Raw genomic sequence first — 17,332 nt, 5'->3', positions numbered from 1 at the left:
ACATGCTCGTTCATAACCATCACTTTCTTAGTTTCCCTTTCCTTTGGATAATTGAGTTGCATCCTCCGAATGTTCGCTCATTGACACACTTTCTGGCGAGATCGTTTATGCAAACAGCGACGAGCAACAACATGGAAGAATGTCGGCCAATCAGGGAGCTCTGGCTTTTGTATCCTGTGGGTCAATTCTTTTGTAGGATATTAGGATCCTTTTTCCTGTTTGTTGTCTGATTACGTCCATAGCTTATGTCACTAAGATATCGTTTTGTTATGCGTTTCATTCGACCAAGCTTGCTTTTCCATCGTAGTGAGATAAAATCTAAAATCGTTGGTTCTTATTCGTGGAAAGCAAAAACTAAGTGCGAGAACACAAAGGACTTAGGTATCTATATATAGAAAGGTATGTCAAATATTTATAGCATGAAGGGATTTATCGATTTATGGAGTTATCAGTGGAACTTAAACCCAAAACCTCTCCCCCGATTATTTCAATTTTTATTTAAATATCTCAACGATTATTTCAACCAATGCTGAAATGGGGCCAATCAACGCCTATTTTTTCCAAAGTTTAAAACTATTCAAAGCGTAAAAGATAAGAAAATACTAAGTTGTGGTATAAAAGTATACATATTTTAGTATTTCAAGAAAACTGCTGTCACTATAAAAATTTGCCCTATGCAAACGAAGTTGAGGTAACTTAAAACCTAACCTAGCCTGATAGAGCATAAACGTAACTTATCCTAACCTACGTTGACCTAACCAAACTTGCAAGGACCAAATTCAAATAGTGGATTTCTGCCAAAAATACCATTTATTCATTCAAATTTCATAGTGTGTAGGAATAGGACTGTTCCCATTTTATTTTGCTCCTGCCGTACACAAAGACATCGAAAAACAGCGAGGAAAATGTATGTTTCTCTGATATAGAAACAAAAAGATACCGCTACACAGGATGTGCATCATCATGTCATAATCAGCTAGGCATTAGAATGGATAAGGAAGTGTATGTGTTCTTCATCATACCGCCTCTGCATGATCTAAGGTCTTGTCTCTACATTTTGTCGTGTATCCTACTGGTAGTCGGTAGTGTGACGGATCGATCTACAGATCTACCGTGTCCGCGGTACTGGGGAAAGCGTGACGCTACGGTGAAGCGTAACGCCAGGCTCTAGTCTCATTCATGGCGTGATGAAACGAAACAGTAACACAACACACATACCAGGGTGGGAAAGAGTGATATGTCATGGAACACTCGTAACTAACCGATATTGGCGGAGGTTTTCGTCATTCCACACCAAAAACATGAAGACACTTTTGACAACATGGGTAGGATATCAAACTAGTGTAGATCAATTAATCATTTGTATACGTAAAGCGTAAAACTGGGTAACAATAACCATGTTGCTACAGAAATAAACATTGAAAACCTTTACTTCTACCAAGTTGAATCCTGTCACTTCCAATGTTCTTGCATTGAAAAGTTTTACAAACATGTCTCAGATACAAATGTATTGCAACGTGCACAACCTAGAGACAATACTACATCATTGATGATAATTTCACACACTGTTGCCAGAAAATATAAGATATATTTATTTTTACATCCGTATTAGGATCGCATTTAGGATTTTCAAGCTAAAACCAAGGGAATAATGCAATGCATGTTGTGCAACAGAGGCAGAATCCCCTTACATATGGCCATGAGGCCAAGTTAAATAAGAAAGAAGAGAATAAGAATAAACTGATGGATGGAGTCAAGAAGTTATAAAAAGTCATATTTTTGAATGAGAGTAATAAGGAGTATCTAAACCCTAATCCCCAAAAAACACACTTAACGTAATACTGTAATGGCAGAAACGCTGTGTTGACAGTTATGCGTTTCAAACTGTAAACAAATGTTAAATTTTTCGCGTCAGTTTAACAACTCCCAATACTTTCCTAAGATGATTTAATCGTGATAATGAATGTGTAGCCAATAACAATAACAATAACCAGAGCGAGGCGACGTGCGAAGCGAGAGAGAAAGTCAAACATTCACTTGCATCTTCTATCTTTCTATTCTCTCGTGCTGAGTTCAAAGGTGTTACACAGTAACAATAATGTCGCAATACGAGTTTTATTTGAAAATGAAAATGTGTCATATTTGTAATACTTCACACTGACATTAACATTGACCGAAATCAAAGTACAAATGGATAAAATAATATATAATACCATTGACTTTGGGTACTGCAGGTAAATGTATAATGGTTGATGACTTGTACACGTTCGGTACATCTGAAAGAAATAATGTCCATTTTAAGTTTTCCCTTTATCCCCTTCTGGTCGCAAGAAGACAAGCGATAGATTCTGGATTGAAAGTCTTAAATTGTTAAAATAGTTTTTGAGTAGGCCAATTGACAATAAATAAACAGCGAACTTGCTGGAGACACACTTTCCAAGAACTGGACATAAACATACTTTCAATATCCATCAACTGATTCATACAACAACATAAGAGAGTAAATTTGATCACGTGTATTGAATTATTTTGGAATAGATCCAAGTCCATAATTCAAGGTAGTACGATTACGGGCTTTGCTACAAATAATGTTATTCTGTAAATGTAACTCGTTTTTGAGGAATTATGTAGTAAAGATAGTTACAACTAATTGGGTTTATTCAACGGCCTGTCCACATTATTTCACGTGATTATCACGTTCTAATCGGAATTAAACTACTAAAATTTCATCCCAAACGCTCAAATCAATGTACTGTATTTTCACAAATACTGTATGAACCAACTTGTTAACCCTCCCAACAGGGAAATCCAGCGTACAGACATATATTAATTACGTTTTCCTGTGAGAATTCACAATTAGCTGTCACACACCTTATCACAAGATCTAATTAATTGTACGTGCTACACGCACCTAACATACTCCTTAACAGCATTAACTGTGGAATCATGTTTACTTAGTGCTCACTTTAAATTTATCCATAACTTAAATAAAACACTATTGTGTTTTTGAAGAATTTTTTTGAAGAGATTAATGAGTTTTTAAGCAGATTTTATTTAACTCTTGAATAGATTTGTCATTCTTGTGGATAAGGGTACTCTGTAAGATATAACGCATGGTGTTTTGGAGTAACGTACAATGTGTATCTTCTATTAACCATTTTAACCAACTACTTTAAACTATATAGTTTTAAACGCATGTTTTTATCATAGCCAAAGAATAAACACAAATAGCAAGATCTACTATGGAGTACGATAAAAACACTAAATTTTCAGAGCTCACTTAAATGTGAACAACTTACACACATATAGTACTCTTCAACGAGAAAAATATGCATTTGGTTGACACTAGCTCTCACTGAAATGTCTCCGGATAGGAAAACGGATTAATAATAATTTTCGGATTGCACAATTCATTTTTGAGAAGTGTACTTGCACTATGCCTATTCAAAATAAATTATTGCTAATAGACGGACATGTTAATAATTTTTACATGGTTAAATAGGGCAATAACTAACCATTGGAATCAAAGATAGTAATATATTTTAAATGTAACTAAACAAATTAAAATAATTACGGAATTCTTTTTTAATGACATCAGAATTTTATGTCTTAGCTGCAATAACATTCGTAAAACAATAACATGGAGTTCATTTAAGAGTAATTAGAACGAGAACATTGACTTGCAAATAAAGTGGGTCAAATGATAAAGAGGCTGCAAGTGTGCACGGGCGGATGTATCGCGTATTGTGTGTAAATACACACGTGGTAGCGGAATACACAATACAAATGGAGTGTCAGACAATACACACGTATGGGAAATACGACCGTAGACTGGGGACGTGATGTGTGTGAAGTAACAATGGACAGTGGAGATGCTGAATGGAATGTTACTGAGGAACTGTAAACTGTATATTCTGTATCCTCTGCTAGAGTACGTTAGTAGGTAAAACATAACAATATGTGTAAAATATTAGCACGCCGAGTATCTAATAATTATATTTTTTGAGAATAATCGTTGCTATTGAATCAATTACTAGTTTCTTTTTCTTTTAGAAGAGTCTTCTTGGACAAACTAAAAATATGTTTTTAAGAAACACAGAATAAACAGTTAGACACAACAATATACTAATAGATTAATTGGTCTCATGTGATCGTTGAATTGAAACTATAAATTATTTGACACATCAATAAACTTCTGAATCAGAACCAAGATTCAACACGAAAATAATATTTAAATAGAATCAGAACAGAAACTGGAAATTAATTAAAACATCAAGAGCATTGTTAAACAACAAACAGAAATAAGGTATTAAACACATGGAATTGATTATTTCATCAATAATAACAGTATGACATACAGAAACGAACTAAGAACTTTTAACACAAAAATAATATTTCAAATTGAAATACAGTAGTAAGGAGGGATCATCAACTTGCCGAAAACCTTATATAAGGACTAAAACGTGTAATTAAGAAATAACAAACTGTAACTGAGCTTTTTAAATCAATATTTTTGAGAATATATCGTTGGAATAGATTCAATGAAAGTTTTATTATATAGACTACTATACGGCAAATTAAAGGACACCTTTAAAATAGTTCTAAATACTAAGAAATAATGTCTTTAAAGGAGTATGCGAAAATATTTTTTTAATGGAAATTTTTTTTACCATTTCAAAATGAAGGGCACATCGGAGCAGGTATCAACAATATTATTACGTTGTTGTTAAAACCTGACAATTAAAAAAGTGTGATCATTGTGTACTTATACAAAGTTAATTACAACAAAGTATTTTTAACTTCTGTAGTAAATAATGAGATTTGTTTTATCAGAGACTGCCCCAACATCAGCTGATAGGCTCATTGTCAGACCGGAAGTGGTGACAGAAGCGTTGCCGCTGGTTTACTTCCGGCGACAACCGAACCTACTGATTACAAGTGATTACAGGCAGCTCACTTTCCTCTATTTATAGACACGACAATCTTTCCACTCAAAAATTACATGAGGAAATATTTTACAATTTTGAAGTACTGTATACTAAAATGTATGCTATAAGAGCCACGACCTTAGTCGAAATTCGTATTAAAAATACATCTGGTGTTAAGGTCAGTTAAAAGTTATGAAATCTAATTCAGATTACTGTACTTACTCAAATCAATGTACAGCGGACTGCAAACTTACCGTAAAATAAAGATAATTGATTAGCCAACCAGGTATTAGATACGTACTAGTGGTCCAGTGCAGCGCAGTACCATCGGGGCGGAATTCTACCCCTGGAAAATTTACCCCCATGAAAAAACGCCTGCGTCATTTTGACGTCACGAGGAGCGGGACATATATACAATCGAGAAATAGCCCACGACTTTAAATTTACCCACAACATATTATTAAATAATCAACATGTAATTGTTTGCTTATAAAGTGATGAAGTAGGCGTTTTTTCAAGGGGACAAATTTCCGGGGGCATAATTCCGGCGACCCTAACCATCCATATAATTTGTATCAAAGAAATAATCATAAACTAAAGTCAGACTTAATAATAAATGGACGATTCGATAAATATCTACTCAGCAATTTACTGATTAACAGGGGTGTTTGACTTTTTATATCACAGTTAATTATAGTAGATGAAAGCATTGTAACGAAAATAACAACAGATAACGAAAATAACAACAGATAACGAAAATAACAACAGATGAAATACTCGAATGAAGTTTTAAATACTTGCTATTTAGGTCATACTGTTGTTGATGCTGATCATATGTCTAATACATAGAAGGACTATTGTGGACATTCCCTATCATTGATCAGCAACAGTAACACCAATGAATACAGAAAAGGTGTGTATCCATTGGTAACACTTAAATTTTATGACGTTTCAAGATGTGGAATTTGAATCCAATCTCTTCAGCTTGGAAAAAACCTCAAATACGACACTTAACTTGAGTCATTAACCATAAACTCTAGGTTAATTAATTATACTGTAGTTTGAGTTCTGACGTCCCTAGTCTGTGTTTGTAGCCAATGCTAGAGCCAAGAAGAGTGTGTACTATATAATTATAATGTATTTGCATGGATTGAAGAGAGTACAGTCTTTAATCTGTGGTTCTACGTTTCTTGTCACCCGAAGGTCATAAGGAACATGATATCATGTTCATGTTGTAGAATCTAGATCACAAAACGTCGCAAAACAACTTCTTTTCTAATGCCAGAAATAATCGTTTAAACATTACTCAAGTCAAAATTTATTTGACTTCCAACAAACCGATCTACAAACTGACATTAGGTATGACGAGTTGGTACTCTTATAGCAGTCAGAAGATTGCCGGGCCAAACCCTGACAAAAGACAGGTTGTGATGTGTCAATACTGAAACCAGCTATCTTTGTTCACCGGACTTTAAGGTCAGTTGTGACTTAATTATAATACAATTTAAATCCAAACCAATCAAATTTAAATAAACGTGCCTGACGCTATGAAATAGCCTCAAAACCATTGTTGAATGGAGCTTGTACGACACACGTGCTGACATGAAAACATGAATAGACTCAGCGGTTGGGATCAATAGGTCTGACGTACAGGAGGGGGGTCCACCCACACTAGGGGGGGGTCTAGGGGGGGTTATCTGCCCCCAGCTCCCCGTCCGGTACAGCGGCGCGTCTTGCATTAAATGCATCTCGTCTATGGAATGCACAATGAACTGAACAGTGAGAGTGCTTGGAGGGAATGTGATTGGGAAGTTGTTTTAAATAATGGATGAATCGGCAGTGCTTGTAGAAGATAAAGTTCTTCACTAAACGGGTTCTCTTCACCTGGAAACGGTTAGCTTCGAACTACTGGGTCACGGTCACGGAATTATCAAATTGTTACAAGTTATTACTAGTATAAGTAGTTACTGGCGGGGTTTGGACCAATGACTCCGGGGCAGAAGTCTCAGGCTAGTACACCCATTAAAATCCATCCATATATACAGTAATTCCTTTTAAGTATGAAAACACTATAAGCATTGAATATAATATCTAAAGACCCAGATATTAACCATGGTGTTAACTGCAGTCACAGACTAGTGATATAAGATACATCGTAGATGACATATATATTCTCTGTGCTGCAGTGATAAGGTAGCTGATGCAGTCGATCGTGAACCAGAAACTACTGACTTATCATTCATGGAAACTACAGTAGCTACCATTGAGCTACCGTGTTTGACTTGATGGGATCTATATAGGAAATACATGTTTACGTTAACGCTATAGATTTAACTAGTGTTGTGGTAAAATTTAGTACTGTACAAGTTAACTAAGGTACAATGTTGTGTGAGGACCAAAGAAAATAAGACCAAAGTTAATAAACCGTACCCTTACAAAAAGAAAAATATAAAAATGAATGACTGTGACGGTAAAAAGGCCCAATACTACTGTACATACTGTATTGTGTTATGATCTTTTTTTTGAAAAGAAAAAAATGAAAAACTTAAATATTTTATAATGTGGCATAGAAGTGTACGTAATTTAATCGATACAAACAATATTAATACAAACCAACAGTATAAGTTTGTACAATTAATTACAGCTGCAGGTATGTGAAGAGTTCGCAGACCGCCTACATTGTAGCGTAGGCAATATAATGACAGCACTGTAATCTGCCAAGAGCCGGTGTGAAGGCGTTATTGCATCTTGCTTACTCTCCTTCATTTTACTGAGGTTTCTATGATGCGGCATAACCACTGACTAACTTTACAGTAGGGAAATTATAAGTACATATAACAGCAACACAATATCATCGTCACTCAAAACTAATGTCACTGTAAATAAAATGTACAATTGAATGTTATGTATTAGGATAGTTTAATTAACCCCCTACATAAATATATTGAAATACAAATTATCAAAACGATGTTACTATTACGTTTTTCAATTTATCAAATTTAATAAATTAATTGTACCCGTTTATCGTGTTCTAAAATTTAAATTTATCGAATGGAAAATTTTTTTAATTGTAGCATTTTTATTGTATTCTAGATTGTATTGATGTAACAAGGTTTTTATGCTAAATATTAACCACAAAACAATACCATTGAGAATGCTATTTTCATATTCAATGACATTACAGTACACTACTGAAATACGTCACTTGTTTCAAACCAGTATTAGCGTTTTATGAGCCATAATTTACAATTAATTATTGTTCATTAAAAAATAATATTCCCATCGAATTTAAACTACTTTAAGCACACTCTTAAAAATAAATCATACATTCTTGTTAATCGAACAAGAATAAATAAAAATATAACTGTCCGGGGAATATAGATATGGCTTTCAAATTAGATCATAAAATCTAGACGAATAATATTATCAAAAAGTCTTAATCGCTTCAATAGTTATTTGTGTAACTAGTGGGCGAACTCGTGTTTTATGCTAGTCTTTAAAACCTAATTTTACACATAATATTTTTCCTAAAGTTACTATAAATCGTATAAATAATAAGTCTTTCAAACACAGTACAACACGTTTTTAGGTTAGGTTGAATCCAAACATTGAACGAAATGGGGAAACGCTGCACCTGCTGATCGTAGTCGTAATATCTTCCAAGTGTTGCCAACTTATTTTCAAGCGTACACGGATTACCTGCGCTGGTTTGCGTTGTTTGGTTGGAATACTTGTGTGCGCCAAAGTAAAAACTGTGCGCCAAAACAAGGCTTTCTGTAGGCCTACTATAATCTGTGCAAGGAAGCCCACTTTGTTGGGTGACTGTTGGAAAAAGTATTGTACGCTGACAGCGGAAAGAATACATTCTAAGTGAACACAAAGTACCAAATGTTTTTAAAAAATGACAGTTTTTGCTGAACCGGAAAGTGAAAATAGAAGTGGAGCGAGGAGAATCCAAAAATAAAAGAAAGGTCAAGAGTAAAGTAACAAGAGTGAATGAGTCAACGCCAACCAAAATACACGATAACTCATCAACATTGGGGAGAGGGAAAAGTACGCCTACAGCTGTAAAACTTATTTATAACACTAGACTTCCGCGACCGAACAAACCGAGCACTTCGTTATACGTTATATAGACATAAAAAAAATTTCCTACAGTCAGTCACCTGACAAAGTAGGCTTCCTTGCACGAGCTGATTTTAGTAGAGAATGTCATTTCAGTTTGTGTATTTATTTGACAGAAATAAGTAGTTTACATCAGTGAGTACTAGGTCGGTTTCTCAATTTAATTACGTCATTATCTAAAACTAGCACGAGAATGAATGGCAAAGGGTTCAAGGGTTTGTAAAACACTTCGTAATGCACTAATTGACAAGTCATTTGAGTAAAATGCTCAACTGATTTAATAAAAACAAATCTATAAGGAAGTTTGTTTCTGTTTGGTCGATGTTTCAGGTGGTCATACAGATGGTAAATCTTTTAGGTAGTATGATTAGTTTAAGATTTAGCCGATTCATGAGGATGAAAAATCTTTAAAAAGTTGTTTATTGTGTGGTTTAATGCCTATTGAGGATACCAAATCCACAAGGAAGCACGACAACCAGTGGTTTTAACACAATGTAGCAGAACCGTGTCAGTTTCGATCCAATTTTTTAGGTTGGCCACGATTGAGGTACTTTGTGGTCAAATCTCATGATTGGTCATCAGCTGGTCAAGGTCGCCTTCAGATCAGATAACGTCACACATTCCTACACTCAGGGCAATCTCATCATTTGACCACTTTCCTACTGCCACTAAAATACAGTGTTACAACTCCGATGGCTGTCATATTCAAACTGGTAAAGTTGTCAACACTGTTACAGTACTTTACACGGCTTGGCATGAATTTATCAAGAATTAAATCCCTTAATATTTCAGGAGGTGGCACGTATACCCCATGATGAGTGGACTTAATTGAAGCGACTTCGCCGTTGACAATTTTGGTGAACCTGGGGTCATGTATCGAATCAATCGTGCGACTGGGGATGAAACGCAGAATGAGTTAAATAAACACCAGGTAAGTAAACTTGGCAGGAAAGTCCACAATGCGGATGAAACGGGCGGGCATTAAGTGCGCCAAATGACCTGAGTAGTCGTGTAATCCTGAATTGCGCCAACTACTCCAGGGAGCCACCCGATAAGTTCATTAACTGGTCCGCAAGTGGCAGCCCTCTTTGGCTGTATAAATGAGTAGGTTAGGTTAAGTTAGGTTAGGTTAGGTTAAGTTAGGTAAGGTTAAGTTAGGTTAGGTTAGGTTAGGTTAGAATGGGTTAGGATAAACATTCCTTCTGCCGGCCACTCCCCCTACCCGGCTTGGGCTTGGCGCAACTAAGGAACGTTTTTTTGGGACCCTTTCAGGATTTGACGCAATTGAGGAACTCTTTGGCGCTAAATTAATTAGAGCAATAGGCCTATATTTTGCCTCATAGCGACAGGACAGGACATTTAAGAAAATATAATGACCTTCATACTCTGAAACACTTCTGCAATGTGTGCAAGACTATGAGCATCAATCTGTCTGCAATTACCGTTTAGGAAACACATGTTATTGCAAGTTTTACTAAGATCAAGCAAATAATATAAATCACTTTAAAAAGTATGTGATACTACGAGCTACATTATTAGGATATTTACTAGCTTTAAAAAATCGGATCTAGGTGATGATGACTATTGGTAATATGATTAAATGGATAATTAGATGGCCACAAGACCGTTACCGTATAAACAAACCTACGTCGCACCACATACACTAAGTATTTCGACAGCAACAAAACATACAGTTTGCTATTGTAAACCGGGACGTCTATCTCGAGGACGTTAGGTGTACATTCGCACAGTCATGACGAATCAATCTGACAAGCCACGTTGCTGACAGACTTGTCACTCGTTGTCGTTGATAGATGACAGTGTTTTGTTGAGATACGTAGAGAGATTGAGATATTGAGAGATCCCAGCGGGTATCAGTTACCTACTCTGCTTGTGGCCTTTTAAGGCGAGCCAAGCCATGACAGAGCCGGTCTTGGGTGCTTGGATGCTCCATCGATGAGCTGTTCACGAATGAAAATCAGCACAAAGTTGACATTTTTAGTTTTACCTATCTTTGTTAGGTCCTAAACACGACTGGAAACCATTTTCAAAGTAGATTCGAGAACCGATCACATACTGGACTAAATTTCGGATTTTTTTAACCCTTGGTGAAAAGTTTAGCAGTAGGTAAAATTAGAAGACTTAACCCGAGTTTGTATAACTTTACGCGTACCTTCCTCTGAGGATAACGTGGGTAAATATTATCTATTCTGATTTCCAGGATTAATAGTTCATTTTTAATATAAAATATAGTGATTTGGGTATTTGAAGAATAATATTTATATTTTAAGTACATTTTGTAACAATCAAGAATATGGACGATGGCAAATTGACAGAATATTGTGTTTTAATTTAAAAAAATCGTGACTGTATATCACTGTAAAACAAAATAACTGTAATAAAAATACGGAAGACTGACTGAAACCAACTGACGGACAGGTGAATGCGGGTTTGCAGATACTGTACAACTGAGACTGAACTGTGACTGAAATGTAACGGAACCACAGACTATTGAGTAAACTATAATATCAGAGTCTTGGTAAATCACACTCATACATTACATACTCTATGCGACGGAACTGTGGCTGGACTGATGTGTGTGTGAATCAACCTTTGGGGGAAAATGTTCCTATATACAAGGTACACCTGTCCATTTATTCAAAGCTGAAAACGTGGTTTGTTTAGAAGTAAACTTGGAAAGTTTACCAATGTGTATCTAATGTAATGTATCAATGGCTTGCTTGTTACACAGAAGAAAAAGAGGGAACAAAGTAAAGATGGGTCTCCTCTTCATCGTCAGTACAGATCAAAACAAGAACATGTTAGCAAGTCAAACAAGTCATCGAATCGCACAAACTTCTGTTCTAAACAAATAACCGGACCTTTGATGACAAAACACACGATCCTTGATGCAATCTCAAATCACCCAGTGTTCGTGAATGACTGACCGATCGTTTGGGTGTTTTAGGTTGTCGTGACGCGCCAGACTAGTAATCATGGCCGATGTGTACAAAAAGTAATGACAACACGCGCGCCTCCGCGGAGACTGTACCTCGGACCTCTGACCAGGAGAATGGACCAGCTGGCCATGCAAATAGTACAGAAACTGCATCAGTTCACTGTTGGTCAACACATGTTTAAAGTGTTTGTACATGTTTTAAGTAACTATACGGACATCCGTTTTTGAAGGTCATAATGAAATGAGTAAATTGGCCTTCAATTCAATGTTCTATCTAAAATGTTTCTCGAGTTTAAGCGTTATAGTAAACGGCGCCCCCGCCATATTACCCCCCCCCCCCCCTACAATCGGGGATGTCGACCACGCTGGGGGGCGACAACATGCATTTTTATGATCACCATAGTGCCTATGGTTACCTTCCGCTATCTCCGCGTCCCGCCATCTCCGTGTCCCGCCACCTCCGAATTTCAGAATGACCCCTATAATCCTCGGTTACTACATGCGTTAAGACTTTCCGTCCTATCCTAACCTAACCTAACCTAACCTAACCTAACCTAACCTAACCTAACCTAACCTTACCTAACCTAACCTAACCTAACTTAACCTAACCTAACCTAACCCACGGGTTAAATTTGCATTAAATCTTCCATCCACGGGGCTTCGCAGCCGTGGATGCAATGACAGCTACCAACGCAGGCGATGACGGGATTATAAGGGTCACTCAAGAATTCGGAGATGGCGGGACAGATTTGGGTTCGGAGACTATCATTTTAATCAGCCTTTTCTAAAGCATTGACTGACCATGTTTCTATGTTTCACTGATATAGACCCCTGACCAATACTGGTAAGACCTTGAGTAAGACCCCACACTATACTGTAACTCCTGGCTAGAAAAAAAGTTCTCTCTATCAAAGATAACTTTATCTACATTTAAAACCACTCACCACCAAAATAGTTGAATTGCTTTATGAAATCCCCAACAACGTTAGAAATTGCAGGAACCACTCGCCAGGTGTTCTACGTTCTACGCAGCACCTGGACCAATCTCAGCTAGCACCTGCCACAGCCAATGATTGGCAAGCAACAGCTACAACAGACCACCTGTCCACAAACCTTGTCCGCACCTACGTTGTTTTAACATTATCATAATTTTTACGAGCTTCCCTCCACGCAGGTGCTTGCTGCTTTTTGGCGCTATTTCCAGATCAGATTTCACCTGATTTGCACCTGCCCAATTTTCGGGTGTTATGTATTCACGAAACACCCCCAGGCGAGGATGTCTACAACTCGTAGGTAATAGAAATGTCGTTTCACTTATTTAATTTGTATTTATCTATCTGCACCAGTTGTATATTTACGTTTTGTGTAATGAAACTGTCGAATTCTGATTTTGTTAGTAACGGCAACCTTTTGTTAAATGGTTTTATTAATTAAGATGACAAATGTCTTGAGTCCTGAGACGCTCTAGCCACCGAACACTTAATTTGTGCTCTCGCTCAGAATCGAACCGACAACCTCTAAACTTTGACTGAAATTTGCTTGAAGACGATCACTGTAACCACTCGGTAACCCAGACCATAGTCAAATCACTTAAAGATAGCTTTAAAGTATGTGTATAGCTGTGTTGTAATGTATTCACATTTGAAATCTCATTCACAACTTTGGAATCGACTAGGGGATCCAGGCCTCGTAGCATGCGAAGTATAACGAAACTGGAATGCACTAAACTAGTAACTGGAATTTGTTATTTGATTTTCCAGTGGCAAGAACTATAAGGTCCCACACGTTCATTTTTTTACTAATCAATTTTTCACCGCTCGGGAAAATGGGAATCACTAGATTGCTTTGTTGGATTTAAAAATTAAATACCACCCTATCCCGTTCTATTACAACAGTAGCCGAGTGAAGCGCTACTAGGCAATGGCTTAATCCGAACAGTCCATACGAGAACCAGTTGTGGAACGGACCAGCAGAAGCAGAACCAGTCGGAGACAACCAGCACCAGGACGCTGGTAATTGAAACACAGATCGATACAGATTATTGCCAACCGGTTGTAACAGTTGTAATGGCACGACCAGCAGAAGGTGTGGACTTAATAACATTTAATGAGAACTAATTAATTGTCAATGAATCATTGTGTGAGGCTTTGGACACTAATTCAATCACTTACAACATTTCAGTATGTATAGAAGTTTAGTTGAAGTGATTAGTTTTCTACATACAAAGATATATTATTTTATTTATTTAGAAGGCCTACAGTTTAGTGTATCTTACTTTTAAGAGATAATTAAATTTTAAAGTTCAAAAACGTTCACAGTCATCTTAAGACTAAACGCATACCTATTATTATACAACCTAAAGATCTAGCTTAAATTTAATGTGTAATGTGTTTAAACATTGAGTTAAAACAATTAAAAACACAAAATACTACATCGACACAAAAATCAAAAAATTAAATTTGGTTAAAAATATTTGGGGAACAAAAAACCTATATACTATATAGTTTAAGCCCTTAAACATTTTGGCCGCTTAAAACATTTATCAAACAAAGAATTTAAGCAACGATGTAACGCCGCAAATCCATTAACAGTGCCTGATGGATTTTTAATGCGTTAAGACGGGCTAAAAATGCCGTTTTATACTTAACCTATAACTGATTTATCTCTTGGAATTCTATTTCTTTTAGGAATAAAAAGGTAATGTTGACAAGGCTAAATTTAATTTTGAATTGCTATTACAAATTTAGGCTACACACACGCCTAAATGTTCAGTCGAAACAATTTATAACACGAAATACTTAAGTACATTGATAAAAAATTGTATTACCGTATAAAAAATATATCAACATAGAAGAAATTGATGTTGAGATTAATTGAGATTCGTTCTATGTTAATACCGAAACACGCATCAAACCTCAATTTATCCTTATAGTTGTTCAAAGTTCATTACGAATTACTTTACATACCACAATATTTTCGGCCGTAAAAGATGTTTTAATTAGTGTATGTATGATGCACAATAATTATTACGAACAAAGACTTTTACGTCAGTTGACTAATCATTGTGTTGTACGCATGGATAGCTTGTGAGGGAAAATATTCAAGTTTTGTTCTAGCACTTCACGTTTGGTGGAATACGCTATAGGACTTCTACTGAGTGATGGTCACGAGGGAAGAGGGCGAGGCTGTTAAATAAAAAAGTTGAAGGCTGAAAAAGTGAAAGTGATCAATCAAGGGGAACAGGGGATATCCGGGAAACGTCAGGGGAAAATGAATGGGGATGCAAACAAATCACTTTGAAACGCGCGCCTTTAAACAAGGCTGAAATAGGGTAAATGTGAAAGTAATAGAATTATTTTATTACTTACATAGAGTGTATCGTGGAATATATTAGAGTAAAAGAAAAGAAATGTTTTTGCAAAAAGGAGTACATAAATCTCGTATTAAGAAATCAGTTATAGAGCATGTTTTGATAGAAATTCACAGATATTTCGTGAAAAATTTTAAGGAGAAGCTTAACACAACGTGTAAAGTAACATATCATTCTATTTAAGGTGGCATTGACTATGTATACGATGCGATAAGATTGAAAGAATGGAATAAGACAGTGTTACCGTCACAATATTTGCAAGTGCTTTCTGAAACAGACGTGTCCTGTTTGACTGTTGATTATTGAACTATACATCTTATCTATATGAACCATTTATAGGCAATTGTATATAAGTTGTATTTGGGAAAATGAGTCATTCATAATAATAGCATTAAATTTGAAGTTGTGCTTTCTTAAAGTTTTCCATACCACGATCAGGCTCGCATAAATCTGTAAATTTATGAAACGATGTTCTAACTTGTACTTCAAAGTCACGGAATCCGTCAACTTAATAACATACTTACTGAATTATGTTTCACACTGGTCAACTTACCTGTAACAGAAAAACAATGATTACACAACTGAAAAGTCAAACTTAAACTTACAAATACACATTTTCCAAAGTTCTGACACTTTATAACTTTCTAAGATTAAACGATTACATGTACATATCCTAACAATGATGGCAAGGTACATAAATTTAACATCGGATGTACAACATGCGGGATTTAACAATACGGGCGACATGGAAATCTCTAGGAAACATGTTTGATGTTGTGATACGTACATACACCAGAGTAAAGGTGTACATTAAACTTGTACTCATGTAAATCTAGTTGCTATAGCCGTGTTTCCCAACGAGGTGGGAACGGAATAGAGAGAATACATTGTAGAAAAGTTACTCACTATACCTTGCTCTTGCTAGGGATTGAAGTACTCTAACAAATTGAAAAATATATCCTCAGTTTCTAACGCAAGTAGAAGGGATAGAAGCCTCACGATTTGCATTTCTTTGATTAGAAAGGTGGGGTTGGGGTGAGAGACTGCACCTTACAGATACCGATTCGGAACACGGGAATACTTCTGAAAGTAAAGACTGTGGTTCATTATTAAGTTTGAATACACAAAGTAACAAAAACACAATATTTGCTCTTTCTAGATTAATGATAGACTTCAAAAATTGAAGTTTCTCTGATGGTCAAATATGTGGTTGTTTCAAAGTTTTAATAAAGACTGTGAATCATAAAATCATTGATTAATTGTCCATTAATGACAATTTTCAGTACATTAGGCAGTTTTTACGAAGCTGGTCACAAATAATTTTGCTCTATGGACCCTTAGGTTTGGTAAAGAGAAGATTTAAACTTTATTTAACGTGAAACTAACGAAATTAAATTTTACTAAAATCCTTTTTATATCATTATTAAAAATGTTTGTATTAAAAATAATGTCACGATTTCCTATCGATTTCAGATGGGAGGTTTTTTACGACCAACTAATTATGAATTTTTAGAATGGATACTGATTTTAGCTCACCACACTTTGTTATATGCATAGGGATTTAATTCTCGCCGAAGTAATGTCATAGTTGCTTTAGTTATTAGTAGATATGTTTCTATTTTAGTGATAAACGACTAGAAAGGACTTTGTAATTTTGAGTAACTAGTGTACTTGTTGCTCGAATTCGAGCAATTGCTAAGTATTACGGGCGTTATTTTAAAACGAATTAGAGTCATAATTTCTGATGACTTTAAAAGATTCGACTCAAAAATTATGGAAATGCTCCCCTCCTTATTTGCAGGAAACCATTGTCTGTGGTTGCTGCTAGTGACCTCCCTGGAAAAGCCGGTACGTATGGCATCGCTTGGCACAAAATGAAACCCCACTTAAATAACTTTTTTTACTTTGATGGATCAAATGCAGTACTCATCACATTCATGGCGAACATTC

At 35.9% G+C, this 17,332-nt stretch overlaps 1 protein-coding gene across 5 annotated transcripts in view; it reads right to left on the bottom strand.

The window, feature by feature from the left end:
* The window catches only part of LOC128996486 (SLIT-ROBO Rho GTPase-activating protein 1-like), a 195,342-nt gene that overhangs the window by 104,837 nt on the left and 73,173 nt on the right, over positions 1-17,332 (bottom strand). The gene's annotated exons all lie outside the window — the stretch shown is intronic.

The sequence above is a fragment of the Macrosteles quadrilineatus genome, unplaced genomic scaffold (assembly GCF_028750875.1).
Source record: "Macrosteles quadrilineatus isolate MER2022 unplaced genomic scaffold, UCM_ALF_1.0 Scaffold_6__1_contigs__length_79288215, whole genome shotgun sequence".
NCBI lineage: Eukaryota > Metazoa > Arthropoda > Insecta > Hemiptera > Cicadellidae > Macrosteles > Macrosteles quadrilineatus.
The sequence above is the reverse complement of the archived record's forward strand: the minus strand, read 5'-3'. Positions and strand labels throughout refer to the sequence as shown.